Source organism: Cervus canadensis, chromosome 4 (genome assembly GCF_019320065.1).
Source record: "Cervus canadensis isolate Bull #8, Minnesota chromosome 4, ASM1932006v1, whole genome shotgun sequence".
NCBI classification, from domain to species: domain Eukaryota; kingdom Metazoa; phylum Chordata; class Mammalia; order Artiodactyla; family Cervidae; genus Cervus; species Cervus canadensis.
In genome coordinates, this window is record NC_057389.1 from 34160932 (window position 1) to 34175793 (window position 14862).

Consider the following 14862-nt stretch of genomic DNA (forward strand, 5'->3'; position numbering starts at 1 on the left):
GTTCTTTACAACTGCATCACCTGGGAAGCCTTGAAATACTTACTTTAACTTGGCTTTTAAAAGCCTCTACATGAGTCTAGGACTCCAAAATCACTTCCCTCCAATATATAAACAATAAACTCTCTGTAAAGATTTCTCAGCCACGTAAGATGCATAATACTTCTCTGTTACCTCCTCCTGCTCCTCAAGTCTGTGTTACATCCTCCACTCCTCCCTCTTCTCTTTCTTTCTTTGAATTTCCTTTTTATCCTCAAGACTCTGATGACTCCCTCAGCCCTCCAGCCCCAACCTTTTCCACTCATCTGGCTTAAATTCATCTCTTTAAATTAAAGAAAGTGAAAGTGAAGTAGTTCAGTCATGTCCGACTCTTTGCGACCCCATGGACTCTAGCCTACCAGGTTCCTCGGTCCATGGGATTTTCCAGGCAAGAAAACTGGAGTGAGTTGCCATTTCCTTCTCCAGGGGATCTTCTTGACCCAGGGATTGAACCTGGGTCTCCCGCATTGTAGGCAGATGCTTTACTGTCTGAGCCATATAATAAATAATAATAATAAATAATAAAGGTATCACTTTAAATGCAGCTTATACACCTTATACTAATACAGAATTACAAGTTAGAGCCAAGAAATTTCCTAAGATTACTCACTGTTTAGCAGAGGGATTTAATATTGTCATTCAAATCTATGAACCTGAGTTTTCCTATTTTTATCAACTAATTTACATGTTCATGAGAGAAGGTCAGGCCACCATTGTATGGAAATCATCCTTTACAGGATCTTCAATAAACTCTATCAAATGACAAATCTAAAGCCAAAAGAAAAGCAAAAGCTTTATGAAGCTCTCCCTCTGGCTTTTCCAAAACCTGTTGATGGAGATAAAATCCAAGCATGCACTCAAAGGACTAATGAACCTATGCATGACTATTATAACAGACTTAAAATTGTTTTTAAGGAAAACTTCAGATGCCCTTCAGACAGAATCTACCAGAGGGTTTTCAACTATGTTTAAAATGGCCTCGATGAAGATCTCCACACTTTTAGCAAACTGAACTCAATTTATTTGGGAAACTATGGCAACTCCTGATTTGGTTAAACTGGCAAAACAACTGGCTCAAACCATTAAAAAGATCAAAAAAAAAGGAAAGAAAGGCCGCTAAAATCATGAATTTCCAGCTTCCATAGCTATGAGCCTCCTCCCAAAGTCCTTGGCAAATTAAATCAAAGGCTTCAAACTCTAAAAACGTTTGCCATTATCTACAAAAACCTGGTCATTGGGAAAAGGATTGTCTTAAGCTAAAACACATTAGAGATAAAGAGCCTTTTTATGAAAGTGAAAGGAGAGTGAAAAAGTTGGCTTAAAATTCAACATTCAGAAAACTAAGATCATGGCATCCGGTCCCATCACTTCATGGCAAATAGATGGGGAAACAGTGGAAACAGTGAGAGACTTTATCTTCTTGGGCTCCAAAATCACTGCAGATGGTGATTGCACTCATGAAATTAAAAGACGCTTGCTCCTTGAAAGAAAAGCTATGACCAACCTAGACAGTATATTAAAGAGTAGAGACATTACTTTGCCAACAAAGGTCTGTCTAGTCAAAGCTAAGGTTTTTCCAGTAGTCATATACGGATGTGAGAACTGGACTACAAAGAAAGCTGAGCACCGAAGAATTGATGCTTTTGAACTGTGGTGTTGGAGAAGACTCTTAAGAGTCCCTTGGACTGCAAGGAGATCCAACCAGGCCATCCTAAAGGATTTCAATCCTGAATATTCATTTGAAGGACTAATGGATGCTGAAGGTGAAACTCCAATACTTTGGCCACCTGATGCAAAGAACTGACTCATTGGAAAAGACCCTAATGCTGGGAAAGATTGAAGGCAGGAGGAGAGGGGGACAACAAAGGATGAGAAGGTTGTATGGCATCACCGACTCAATGGACATGAGTTTGAGTAGACTCTGGGAGTTGGTGATGGACAGGGAGGCCTGGTGTGCTGCGGCCCATGGGGTCGCAAAGAGTCGGACACAACGGAGCACCTGAACTGAACTGAAAACACGTTAAACAATCCTCCAATGTTAAGCCTTTAGCTTCTCCAATGAAGTAAAGCTGTTCCAAGAACAAAGAAGTTTTTCTAATTCTTCCCTTATGCACCTAGTTGAAACTTCTCTTATGATCAGAAATGAGGTCATTATTGTCTTAATCAGTACTGGAGCTACATTTCCCATACTCAACCCGACCAACCTCGAACACTCCCTTCCTCAGAGTTCTGAAAACATTCAACAGGTGGAAGTGTACAATAAACTCCTTACTGCTTACAGATCCCTTGCTTTACCCTTCTAACTTAGGCCCTAGACTAATATTCCTTTCTATTGATCGGCTTTGGCTCAGATGGTAAAGAATCTGCCTGCAATGTGGGAGACCCAGGTTTGATTCCTGGAGAAGGGAATGGCAAGCCATCCAGTATTCCTGTCTGGAGAATCCCATGGACAGAGGAGCCTGATAGGCTACAGTCCATGGGGTCACAAAGAATCAGACACAACTGAGCGGCTAACATTTTCACTTTCATTCCTGTCCCCTTACTAGGATGAGACTTTTTTGAAAAATACCATGCTACCATCTTTTTTTCTCAAAAGGAAGAAATATTAATAATTCTCAAACTCTACTCAGCTCATTTCACCTAGCAGTACTAAAAACTTTTCAATGCCCTTAACAGTTTTGAACCTGAAATCAACTAAGGAAAATAATAAAACCTTAATCCTCTTAGAGCAAGTTCCTGAAAATCTTTGCACAAAATCCACCACAGATATCCTGTGAATTCACTCAGCACTCCTGATAAAAATTTGAATAAATCCAAGTAAGCCTCTCTCCAACATTAGATAACACCCATTTAACCACTCTTGTAGAAATTAAGCTAATATAAAAGAAGGTAAGGCCCCAGGTATTATAATCCCTTACACTAGCGCCTGCAACACATCCATCCTCACCATAAAAAACAAAACAAACACACAAACAGAAAAACATGAATGAGGATTGATATTTGTTCAGGATCTCAGCGCCATTAATAACAATGACATCCCTCAATATCCAGTTCTCCCTCCTCTCTACATTCTCCTAACTTCCATTCCTATGGAAAGCAAATTATTTATTGTAACTGATTTTTGCAGCACCTTCTTCAGTCTCCCTGTAGACCCTGAAAGTCAATTTTTGTTTGCTTTTACTTGAGAAGGACAATAACCTTCTTGGACTGTCATGCCACAAAGCTATACAGAATTCATCCTACTTTTCACAGATTTTAAAAGGCAAACTTGATATATGAATCAACACTTTTGCAGTATACTGATGACACCCTCTTCCTCTCTCCTGCTAAAGAAGCATGTGAATGGGACAGTATTCACCTCCTCGAGCTACTAGTTATAAAAGACCATAAGGTCTCCAAGGAAAAACTTCAATTTGTCCAAACTCAATTTAAGTACTTGGGGCATTTAATTTCAGATCAGTGACTCTTTCTGGACCCTGACAGGTTCCAAAGCATTTTAAACTTCCCACAGCCACAAACTAAAAAACACCTTTTAGGAATTTCAGGGCTGACAGTATTTTACAGAAATTGGATACTTAATTTTTCCTTAATAGTTCAAACCCTCTACACCTCGCTAAAACCTGGTAAATCTGACCCTACAGAATGGAGAAAGAATGTTCATACACCCTCTGCCAGTTAAAAGAAAGGTTCCTCAGCCCACCTACATTAGGGCATCCTAATAATCAACTTCCATTTCCATGTGAAAAAGAAGGAAATGCCTTGAGGTCCTTACTCAGAAATATGGAGATCAGCACTAACTCTGGCTACTAGAGCCAACAATTAGACTCAGTCAAAGAACTTCCTCCTCGCATGGGAGTCAGTTCAGCCACAGCAGTCCTTGCCAAATCCACAGAAGAGATAGCCATGGGCTCTCCCCTCATCATTTAAGTTCCTAATGCAGTAGAAACTTTATTAAATTCCCACCACTGCAACATCTTTCTGCAAGCCACTTTATCTATCTCTTATGAAATCCTGTTGCTAACTTCTCCCCATATTATGCTCTCAATGTAGCAATATTAACCCTCCAACTCTCCTTCCTCTGCCTTCTGACAAAACACCCCATGACTGTTGACTGTGAGTGACCTACTATGACACCAAGGACGACTTGCAGAAAACTCCTATTATGAATGCTGAACTCCTGTGCTTTGTCAGTGGTTCCTCTTCAAGAAATGCTGAAGGGAAATGCTGCACTGGGTTTGTTAACGTAACTGTTTCAAGGGGGCTGAAGCATTCCCACTCAAGACAACCGCCTCACATCAACCAGCTGAACTATATGCTTTAACCAGAGCTTGGACTTCAGCAAGAGGTAAAACTGCAGACATTTATACAGACCCCATAAATAAAAGGCTATGGTTTTTCCAGTGGTCATGTATGGATGTGAGAATTGAACTATAAAGAAAGCTGAGCGCAGAAGAATTGATGGTTTTGAACTGTGGTGCTGGAGAACACTCTTGAAAGTCCCTTGGACTGCAAGGAGATCTAACCAGCCCATCCTAAAGGAGATCAGTCCTGGGTGTTCATTGGAAGGACTGATGTTGAAGCTGAAACTCCAATACTTTGGCCACCTGATGCAAAGGGCTGACTCATTGGAAAAGACCCTGATGCCGGGAAAGATTGAGGGCAGGAGGAGAAGGGGACGACAGAGGATGAGATGGTTGTATGGCATCACTGACTCAATGGACATGGGTTTGGGTGGACTCTGGGAGTTGGTGATGGACAGGGAGGCTTGGTGTGCTGCGGTTCATGGGGTTGCAAAGAGTCGGACACAACTAAGCTACTGAACTGATGATTTTAGTATGTTCTGGAAATAGAATTTCTAACTTCTGGAGAATCTCAAATTAAGAATGGATCCTTCATTAATGAATTACTAGACTCAATCTAACTTCAATCTGCTTTGGCCATAACCAAAGTTCCTGGACTTTTGGATTCAGAAGAAGATAATGGCAGCAATTTGGTTGATCAGGTAGTAAAGGCTGCCTTAAAATCTATCAAAACCAAGGTTCTTATAGCTAACATTAATTACTTCCTGACAAAAGATCTAAAGCTCATTTTTAAGGATGCCCAGTCTAGGGTATTTCACAAGGTGCTTTACTGGGCTAGCAATGGTAAGTTTCAGTCCACTGACCAATTTATGGTCTGGCCCAAATAAGAAACTTGTCTTGCTAGGGTCTACAAAATGACCCTGACAGAAATGGCTCATCAGATGACCCACTGGAGAGCTTGATAAACTTGTAAGTTCCATGAAATAATATGGCTGGGGATATATTCCTAGGGTCATCCAAGAAGAATAATTCACTTGTACTGTGTGTCTTAAATACAATACAGGGAAGAATATATACACAGTTCTTGGACATTTTGACTTAGCAAAAGGACCTTCCAAAGAATGGCAAACAGATTTTATTCAACTGCCTTCCCTGGCTGGAACATATTCCTAAATCCATATCCATCAATGAAAGTGAAATTAACTGCACTCTCTTGATGATGTAATAATGTGCCTCTATGCTGACACCTTTGAGTGTGATTACAGAAAAGAATCATGGACTTATCAATGTCTAGATGGGTGGTATATTGAAGGACAATATCTTTGCGGCTACCATAGTATTCCATTTCAAGTGTTTGTTAAAGAAAAACATAATGCAATTGCAGTCTCACAGGTCTGAATAAAATTTAACAACCCTCTTTTCAAACCCCATTTGTTGTTGTTGCTATTTAGTCTTCCAGCCGTGTCCGACTCTCTGCGACTCCATGGACTATATAGCCCACCAGGCTCTTCTGACCATGGAATTCTCCAGGCCAGAATATTGGAATGGGTTGCCATTCCCTTCTCCAGGAGACATTTCCAACCCAGGGATCAAACCCAGGTCTCCTGCACTGCAGGCAGATTCTTTACCACTGAACCACCAGGGAAGTCATGGTTAGGATCAATTTCTATTGTCAGGGAGATAATAGAACCAAGCCCTGATCACAGTTCTAGTCATTCCAGTGTTTGCAACCTATGTGCATTACTCAAAAAAGGGAGATACAAAGGCTTGATGAGCAGACCAGCCAAGAGCTACTACCATCCACCTCAGTTGTTTAAACATGGCCCAACTAAAAGACTATCCAGACACTTTACTCTTGGTGACATGAAGAAAAAACAAAACAAAACATTTTTTTGTTGTTGTGGGGAGAGCAGTGTCTCACTTTCTGTTTTGGCTTCAAGCATCTCTCTTCCTCTGTGAAGGAAGAAAGTTTCAAAAAGCAAAGCAAAGGGACAGAGAGAATATATACTTAGCTTACTGAAGCAGAAAGATGCTGAGCTTGTCCTTAAAATGCAAATATCTAAATCCTTCGAAAACCCGTAGAAGCTAGGTAACAAGAGAAACACCTGTCTGATACCTTAACCATGTCAAGTTATATCTTTATTCCAGGTGTCCTTTTTTTGGTAGAAACACAATTCGACCTCCAGACGGCTCATAAAATTTGGACAAAAATAGGCCGAGTTATACACAAGACTATTACAATTGACATAAATTTAACATTACTTAACACTTACCTTTTACACTCCACAGGAAAAAAAATTGGAAGAAGCACTCAGACTTTACTTTCCTACACTGCTTACTGAGAATTTTCCAGCCATCAAAGGCGCAGAGTTTAATTTTTTTGAGAGATAGAGAAAAATGAAGAATTAAAATTGTAATTAGAAAAATTGCTTCAATTAGAATTGCACTTCAAGATGCTTGAATGGATGGGCTAAATAAGTTCAGGCATCCATTAGTTTCAAAATTGAATTAAAATATACTGAGTACTAATTCAAAAATCTAAAAGCAGCCAGCTGGAATAGAATGGGAATCAACTGGGTCTAAGAGGGTAGGGCAGATGACACAAAAGAAGGAGAGATGATGGCATTTTGCTGACCTGAAAGAACAAAACAGAAATCTTAAAAACTGCTAGGAATTTATTACAGCCCATTATACTAATATTGCTGTTTACTCCCAGCCTGCATAATGGGGGGGGGGGGGGGGGGGGGGTCCCTTTGGATTCCGCAGAGCACACCAGCCCAGTTCTAACACTCCTTTCTGCTCCTTCTCCCAGGAAGCCCTTTTTCTCTGCCATTTGCGGTGTGCAGCAGAGATGACCTGTGGTAATTGCTGAAGACATTTTCACCCATATTTTTTAGCAAATGTAATTTCCTTTTGATGCAGCCACATCTTCTCCCCACCCTGCTGTGACAACGAACTCCAATAATCAAGCGACTAGCATTCAGATAGAGATCAAGTAAAGCAGCCGGCTGTATCACAACTTTTGACTTTCAACTCTGTACTTGGGTGCACATATTACCACATTTGAGGAAATGAAAAACATTTTTTCCTCTAATGAAAATAGCTTTTGGCCTGGGGTGAGGCTGGTGGAATTGTCCTGAGTTGAAAAAAAAAAAAAATTTTTTTTTCTTCATATAATTTGGCTCTAACAGAAGTCCTTTTAAAAAAAATTAGTGAGTCCTTTTCTGTAACACACATTTTCAAAGCACCCCATGATTAAGACATTCATTAATTATAGCACTGAAGAAATAGTCCTTATTCTTAAGACTGTCCTCCAAATATTGTGAATCTTTTTTTTTTTTAAGGAAAGGAAGGAGATGGAGGAAAGAGGGAGGGAGAAAGGGTTGCATATCAAGGAATACATAACAAATCACTTCAAAACTTAGAGGCAGGACCATTTGTTATGCTCACAGATTCTGTGGGTCAAAAATTGAGACAGACTTTGGAATTAACAGACACAAACCATTATATACAGAATGAATAAATGACAAGGTTCTACTGTTTAGTACAGGGAATTACAGTCAATATCCTGTGATAAACCATAATGGAAAAAAATATGAAAAAGAATGTATGTGTACGTATAACTGAATCACTTTGCTATGTAGCAGAAATTAACACAACCTTGCAAATCAACAATATTTCAATAAAATAAATTTTTTAAAGAAGTTAGAACATAGCAAGGACAGCTTGTCTCTGTTTCCTGCTGGTTGAAGCCTCTACTGGAAGACTTGAAAGCTGAGGGCTGGAAGCATCTAAAGGCTCAATGACTCAGCTGTCTGGCAGTCAATGGTGGCTATCACCTAGAGAACTTCACTGCAGCTAGTGTCAGCTGGAATATATACCCATGGCCTTTTTGCTTGCCCTGAGCTTCCTTACACAATGGCAGTTTGAAACCAATATTATGACTCCAAAAGACCCAAACATGCCTGTATATCACTTGCCCAGACACCCAGTAAATTGATGGACTAACATCTCCTTGGAGGCCAGCCAAGAAACAGTGTATCACTTGAACCAAGGTCACTCCTCACATGATGTCACCTTGGAAGGAAGAAAAAAAGGCTCCTTAAGAAGAAAAAATAGACTTGATAAGTTCCTAAACTTTGAACTGACTGAATAGTTACCCAAACAAGACTGTCTTATAACCAAACAGTTTGAGTTCACTTTAAACATGAAGTTTAAACATTTTCTGTAGTCAGCAGAAATGGGAGTCCAAGAACAAGATAAGTTATAAAAACCATAAAGATAGTAATTTTGTTTTGATGTCTGAGTTGAAATATACATGGTTGGCCCTACTAAACTAAGAATTTATTTAAACTTTCAATATATTAGGAAGTTAGCTTTTCCTTTGACCATTAGCTACTTGAAATGATAAACGTGACTCCTTTCTATTATTTAATCAATTTTCATTGAATATCTACTATGAACAAGGCATTCCAGTAGGCATTCAAAACCCAGAAATGAAGGGCATAGTCTCGTCCCTCCATGAGCTCAGAATCCATAGCATAATAAGAAAGCAAACAATTATTTTAATAGGGGAATTCCATTGGTCCCTTCACATCAGAAAAAAAAAAAAAAATCCCATACATGGTTTAAAACTTCAGGAGAGAATGACAGAATCAAAGTTGTACACAAATTAGGGAAATGTGCTAAATTCACAAATGGTTTATTATTATCCACTTAGCTCAGTCAGTGCAAACTACAATAAAGTCAGAACAGTGGATTCATTTAGCCTATATAATCCAGTTAACTCTGCATATGATAAACTCTTGCCCAAAGCTACAAGCTACATTTCCGTTTCCAGTCAGTTATCATCTTGAGAATGAATGATTAGGAGGATTGATGACCAACAGTATATGGTTGAAAGGCATTCATTTTCTCTGTAAGAAACATCTCTATACTTAAGAGTTTCCGACTGTGGCTCTGGTTCATCAGGTCACCATGAAGTTAGGGAGATGCAATTGACATCAATTATGGACCAGTTTGGAAATCTGGACATACAATATTTCACCAAATCTAAGACATCAATTGTAAGATGCACCACTGTTTTTTTACCACCAGGAAATACTGCTGCTGCTGCTAAGTCGCTTCAGCCATGTCCGACTCTGTGCGACCCCATAGACAGCAGCGCACCAGGCTCTGCTGCCCCTGGGATTCTCCAGGCAAGAACACTGGAGTGGGTTGCCATTTCCTTCTCCAATGTGTGAAAGTGAAGTCACTCAGTCATGTCCAACTCTTCGTGACCCCATGGACTGCAGCCTATCAGGCTCCTCCATCCATGGGATTTTCCAGGCAAGAGTACTGAAATACAAATCGTATCAAATAAACTATGACACTATGCCAAGACATTCTCACATCCCAAACAAAGAGATACATGAAGTGAGGTGAAGTGAAAGTCACTTAGTCGTGGCCAACTCTTTGCAACCCCATGGACTACAAGTCCCTGGAATTCTCCAGGCAAGAATATTGGAGTGGGTAGCCTTTCCCTTCTCCAGGGGATGTCCCCAACCCAGGGATCGAATCCAGGTCTCTCACATTGCAGGCAGATTCTCTACCAACTGAGTCACGATTTTATTTACCACCAGGAAATACAAATGGTATTAAATAAACTATGACACTATGCCAAGATATTTTCACATCCCAAATATAGAGAAGTAAACAATACAAGAAAAAAATCTCAGTTTATAATCAATAAAATACAGTATCACATGAGAAGTGTTGATAGATATCCAAGAAGCAATGATGAGACAAGTTCTTTAAACAACTTCACAACAGGAAGTACGAATGATCTTTAATACTTTTAGGCTCCATAGTCCTTGTCACACCCTGTAGAACAGTCTGGTTTGCAGCTTCCACTCAGGCTCTTCTGAGCCACCATCAGGTCAGTTCAGTTCAGTCACTCAGTCGTGTCTGACTCTTTGCCACCCCATGAACCACAGCACACCAGGCCTCCCTGTCCATTACCAATTGCCGGAGTTTACCCAAACTCATGTCCATTGAGTTGGTGATGCCATCCAACCATCTCATCCTCGGTCGTTCCCTTCTCCTATCCCCTTCAATCTTTCCCAGCATTGGGATCTTTTCAAATGAGTCAGCTCTTCGTATCAGGTGGCCAAAGTATTGGAGTTTCAGCTTCAACATCAGTCCTTCCAATGAACACTCAGGACTGATCTCCTTTAGGATGTACTGGTTGGATCTCCTTGCAGTCCAAGGGACTCTCAAGCATCATCTCCAACACCACAGTTCAAAAGCACCAATTCTTCGGCTCTCAGCTTTCTTTATAGTCAAACTCTCACATCCATACATGACTACTGGAAAAACCATAGCCTTGACTAGACAGACCTTTGTTAATAAAGTAACATCTCAACTTTTTAATACACTGTCTAGGTTGGTCATAACTTTCCTTCCAAGGAGCAAGCGTCTTTTAACTTCATGACTGCAGTTACCATCTGCAGTGATTTTGGAGCCCCCCCAAAATAAAATGTGTCACTGTTTCTTTTGTTTCCCAATCTATTTGCCATGAAGTGATGGGACCAGATGCCATGATCTTAGTTTTCTGAATATTGAGTTTTAAGCCAACTTTTTCACTCTCCTCTTTCACCTTCATCAAGAGGATCTTTTGTTCTTCTTCTCTTTCTGCCATAAGGGTGGTGACATCTGCATATCTGAGGTTATTGATATTTCTCCTGGCAATCTTGATTCTAGATTGTGCTTCTTCCAGCCCAGCCTTTCTCATGATGTACTCTGCATATAAGTTAAATAAGCAGGGTGACAATATACAGCCTTGACGTACTCCTTTTCCTATTCAGAACAAGTCTGTTGTTCCATGGCCAGTCCTAACTGTTGCTTCCTGACCTGCACACAGGTTTTTCAAGAGGCAGGTCAGGTGTCTGGTATTTCCCATCTCTTTCAGAATTTTCCACAGTTTGGAACAACAGACTGGTTCCAATTTGGGAAAGGAGTACATCAAGGCTGTATATTGTTACCCTGTTTGTTTAACTGCAGATGGTAACTGCAGTCATGAAGTTAAAAGACGCTTGCTTCTTGCAAGGACTTCCCATTTTGAAAATGAAGACACACTCTCAGGACCACACAGGTAATAAATAGCAAAGCCCAAAGTCCACACATCTCGGTGGTCCTCTCCCTGAGTTTTCATGTCAAGGGGAGACCTACCAGAGAGAATCAATGTCAAAGGCAGGGAACAAAGAGGCTGACATCATTTGTGACATTAGAGAACAACAACTCAGGGCTGTATTTGGGGATGGAAGGACTAAGAAAGAAGAGTTTCAATGACTCAATCAGATTTAAATATTTTGTGTGTGTGTCTGTGTGTGTGTGTGTGCATGTGTGCGCGCACGCGCGCGCACACTCAGTCATGTGACCCCATGGACTATAGCCCGCCAGCTTCCTCTGTCCAGTAGATTGTCCAGGCAAGAATACTGGAGTAGGTTACCAATTCTTCCTCTGGGGGATCTTTCCAAACCAAGGATCAAACCCAAATCTCCTGCACTGCAGGCAGATTCTTTACCCCTAAGCCATCAGGAAAGACCTTACATATTTAAATCACTTACAAATCTACAATTCAAACTGGACTCTAGGGTGTTTTCTCAAGAGCCTCCAGCTATGTCTTAGAGAAGGAACAGAAATGAATCTAAACTGCCACTCTCAAAATTATTTTTTTAATTGTTGGAAAGTGATGTTATTACTATTAAAAAGTAACACTATATATACAGAAAAATCAGGAGGATTACACATCAATAAATAAAGATTAGGTTTGTGAGGGGAAATGGGGAGTGATTGTTATAGGCATTTTTTTTTTCCCACATTATATACCTAATGTTTGAATTCTTGACATTGAGCATGTATTACTTTTATATTTAGGGAAAACAATGTGGCTTGAATTTTCTAATTATTGCAAGAAAATGAAAGATCGGGGGGAAAAAAATGTTTACAATGCAAGAGTCATTTAAGAAAAGTCAAAGATTTTTATAAGGTTTAAAAATAGAAGTAAAGACATTCAAGCCAAGGAAAAAGGACTGGTATTTTAATTACCAGTCCTCTCGTCTTTCATTTTCAGAAAAAGATATGGTATGGGGAGGACAGAAGAGGAAAGAGGACATTTTCTTATTACTTGGAAGAAGAGGATTCAAAAAGAACAAAGGAGCTCATTGACAGGTCTAACCGTAGACATGCTATTAGAAGGCAGAGGGAAAAAAAAGGAGAATTCGGAATCAGAGGCATTTGTTTCATCTGTCACATTTCCTTCTTCACCAAGGCACAGTGAATTTGCAAGCCAGCTACTAAAGAAGAGTGGCCAACTAAAACAGGAAGAGGGAGCAGGCACCAGCTATTCCCCCTAGGAACTCAGTCAATTAAATGCAGCCTGGAAGGGATCTAATCTAATATCAAAGAGGCTGTCAAGGGATCAGTTCCCCAGAGTTTAGGGTTAATGATGTAGGGCATGGCAGCCTGGCCAGGAGCAGAGAAAAAGAAACCTCACCCAGATCAGGTGTAACTAGAAAAGGCCACAATAAAATAAAATAAGCATTTCCCAAAGTAATAGAGGACCTTGGGCAAAACCTTCTGCAGACATGTCACATTATCCTCTGCTTGCCGCAGTCGTCAAGGGGTTGGGTTCTCCAAAATTTAACATGTTTCACTGTAAATCAAGGGTCTTTTGCCTAAAATCAGCAGTAGCATTGAAGAATGACCTCCCTTGATATCATTCATAAATCTTGGGATATTAATCTAGTCCAAAGTAAATCCTTCTTTTACCAGGCTCAACCAAAAGCAGCATATTAATCCTTAAGTTTTTATACAAAAGAGCTCTGAGATGAAAGTCAGTGGTAAAATTGTATCTAGAAATTTGAGTGTGAGTTAATTACCTACCAGTCCACTTTGGTGAAAATCAGTGACCAAGACAAATGGAGACAAGGTGAACTACTAAATGCTAGGCCTTCACTAGCTGTGGGCAACAGAGCCCTCCTTCTGAAGGGCTCTGAATCTGTGAGAAGATTCTCCCACTACCTTCCAGGCCAAGTGAGAGAGATGAAGAAGGAAACACAAACAACCTATTCAAGTAAACAGGCAGACAGACTGCAGCCCATATTGAGTATGTAATCTTTCAAAGTTACTAAAATTCATAGGCAACTTGCCTTTTTGGTTTCATGAATTTCATTTCCCACAACAAGCTAGAGAAGGTATCTTAAAAGTTCATTCCATCTGAAGGATGATTCCCTTCCCTTTTTCACCTCCTCCTTCCTAACCACAATCCAGGAGGTATACTGATAATTAGCTTTTAGCTGTGTACACTGACAGAAAAAAGGAAAGGAAAAAAAAATAAAGGCCCATGATGCCCTTTAAGCCTTTGACAGATGCTATGCTTTTCATTTTACTCAATTCTTTCATTTAACTATTTTGTTAAACTATTTGGTGATTTAGCTTTTTTATAATCAGTAAATATTAAGTCAGATAAGAGAAAGGCAATACGAAAGACACAGAGAGAGAGGCCTTGGTTAACCTTTGCTGGAATCACTCTCTCTGATGGAAATCAAAGAACAAACAACTCAATAGAGCTGTAATGGGCGCTTTGGAGAGAGAATAAAAAATACAGTGTATTCCTCAAAGCCTCACCATTACTTCAAGCTTAATGGGTCTGAAAATAGTAGTTAAAAAGGAATCAACTACTTTTCCCTTTTGGAAAAACATGTTAACTCTTCTAGAATATCATTTAGAGACCCAAGTGAGCCAGTTTACTCAATGGTGCATAAGTGGCCTCTAAAAATTAATGGACCTTGCAGATGTTGTTACTTATTACCTGATGCTGAGGTCTAAGGCTAGGCATTGTTGAAGGGGGAAAAAAAGGTGGGGATACACAGATGCTCACATTGGCAAATGAATGAGTTTTGCAATAGTCTGTTATCCAATGCTGAGAGTACAAATGACTTTCATGGACAATATTTATTTAGCACTTACTGAATGCCATACATTAGGTTCATCCCCTTACATATGGTAGCATATTTAACCTTCACAACAACAGTGTGAAGTAGGTCCTGCTATTATTTTTGCTTTACAGAAGGAAATTGAACCTTAGGAAGATTTTTAAAAACTGATCCAACAAAGCCCCACAGAGGCAAATTTATGGGCATCAGAAAGTGAAAATTGCACAGTAAGAACACTAAGCACTTCTGTTTCTGGACAACTGCTCAGAGGTCAAAAAAGTCACTATGCTTCTCAAAATAGTAAATGGAAAGCCGAAAATGCATATTAGTACACAATCTCAGGAACACTGTGAATTCCAACCACAGAATTCAGAATAAACCACAAATAGCAATGGAGAATTTAACACCAAGGGAAAACCACAAGCAATTAATATTACTAACCTCACATGGACATTATAAAACCATATTTATGAACCTCAGACTCACAGACCCTCTGGATCATGACCCTAGAAGTTTTTGTGATGGCAATAAAGCAGGATATGATTAAT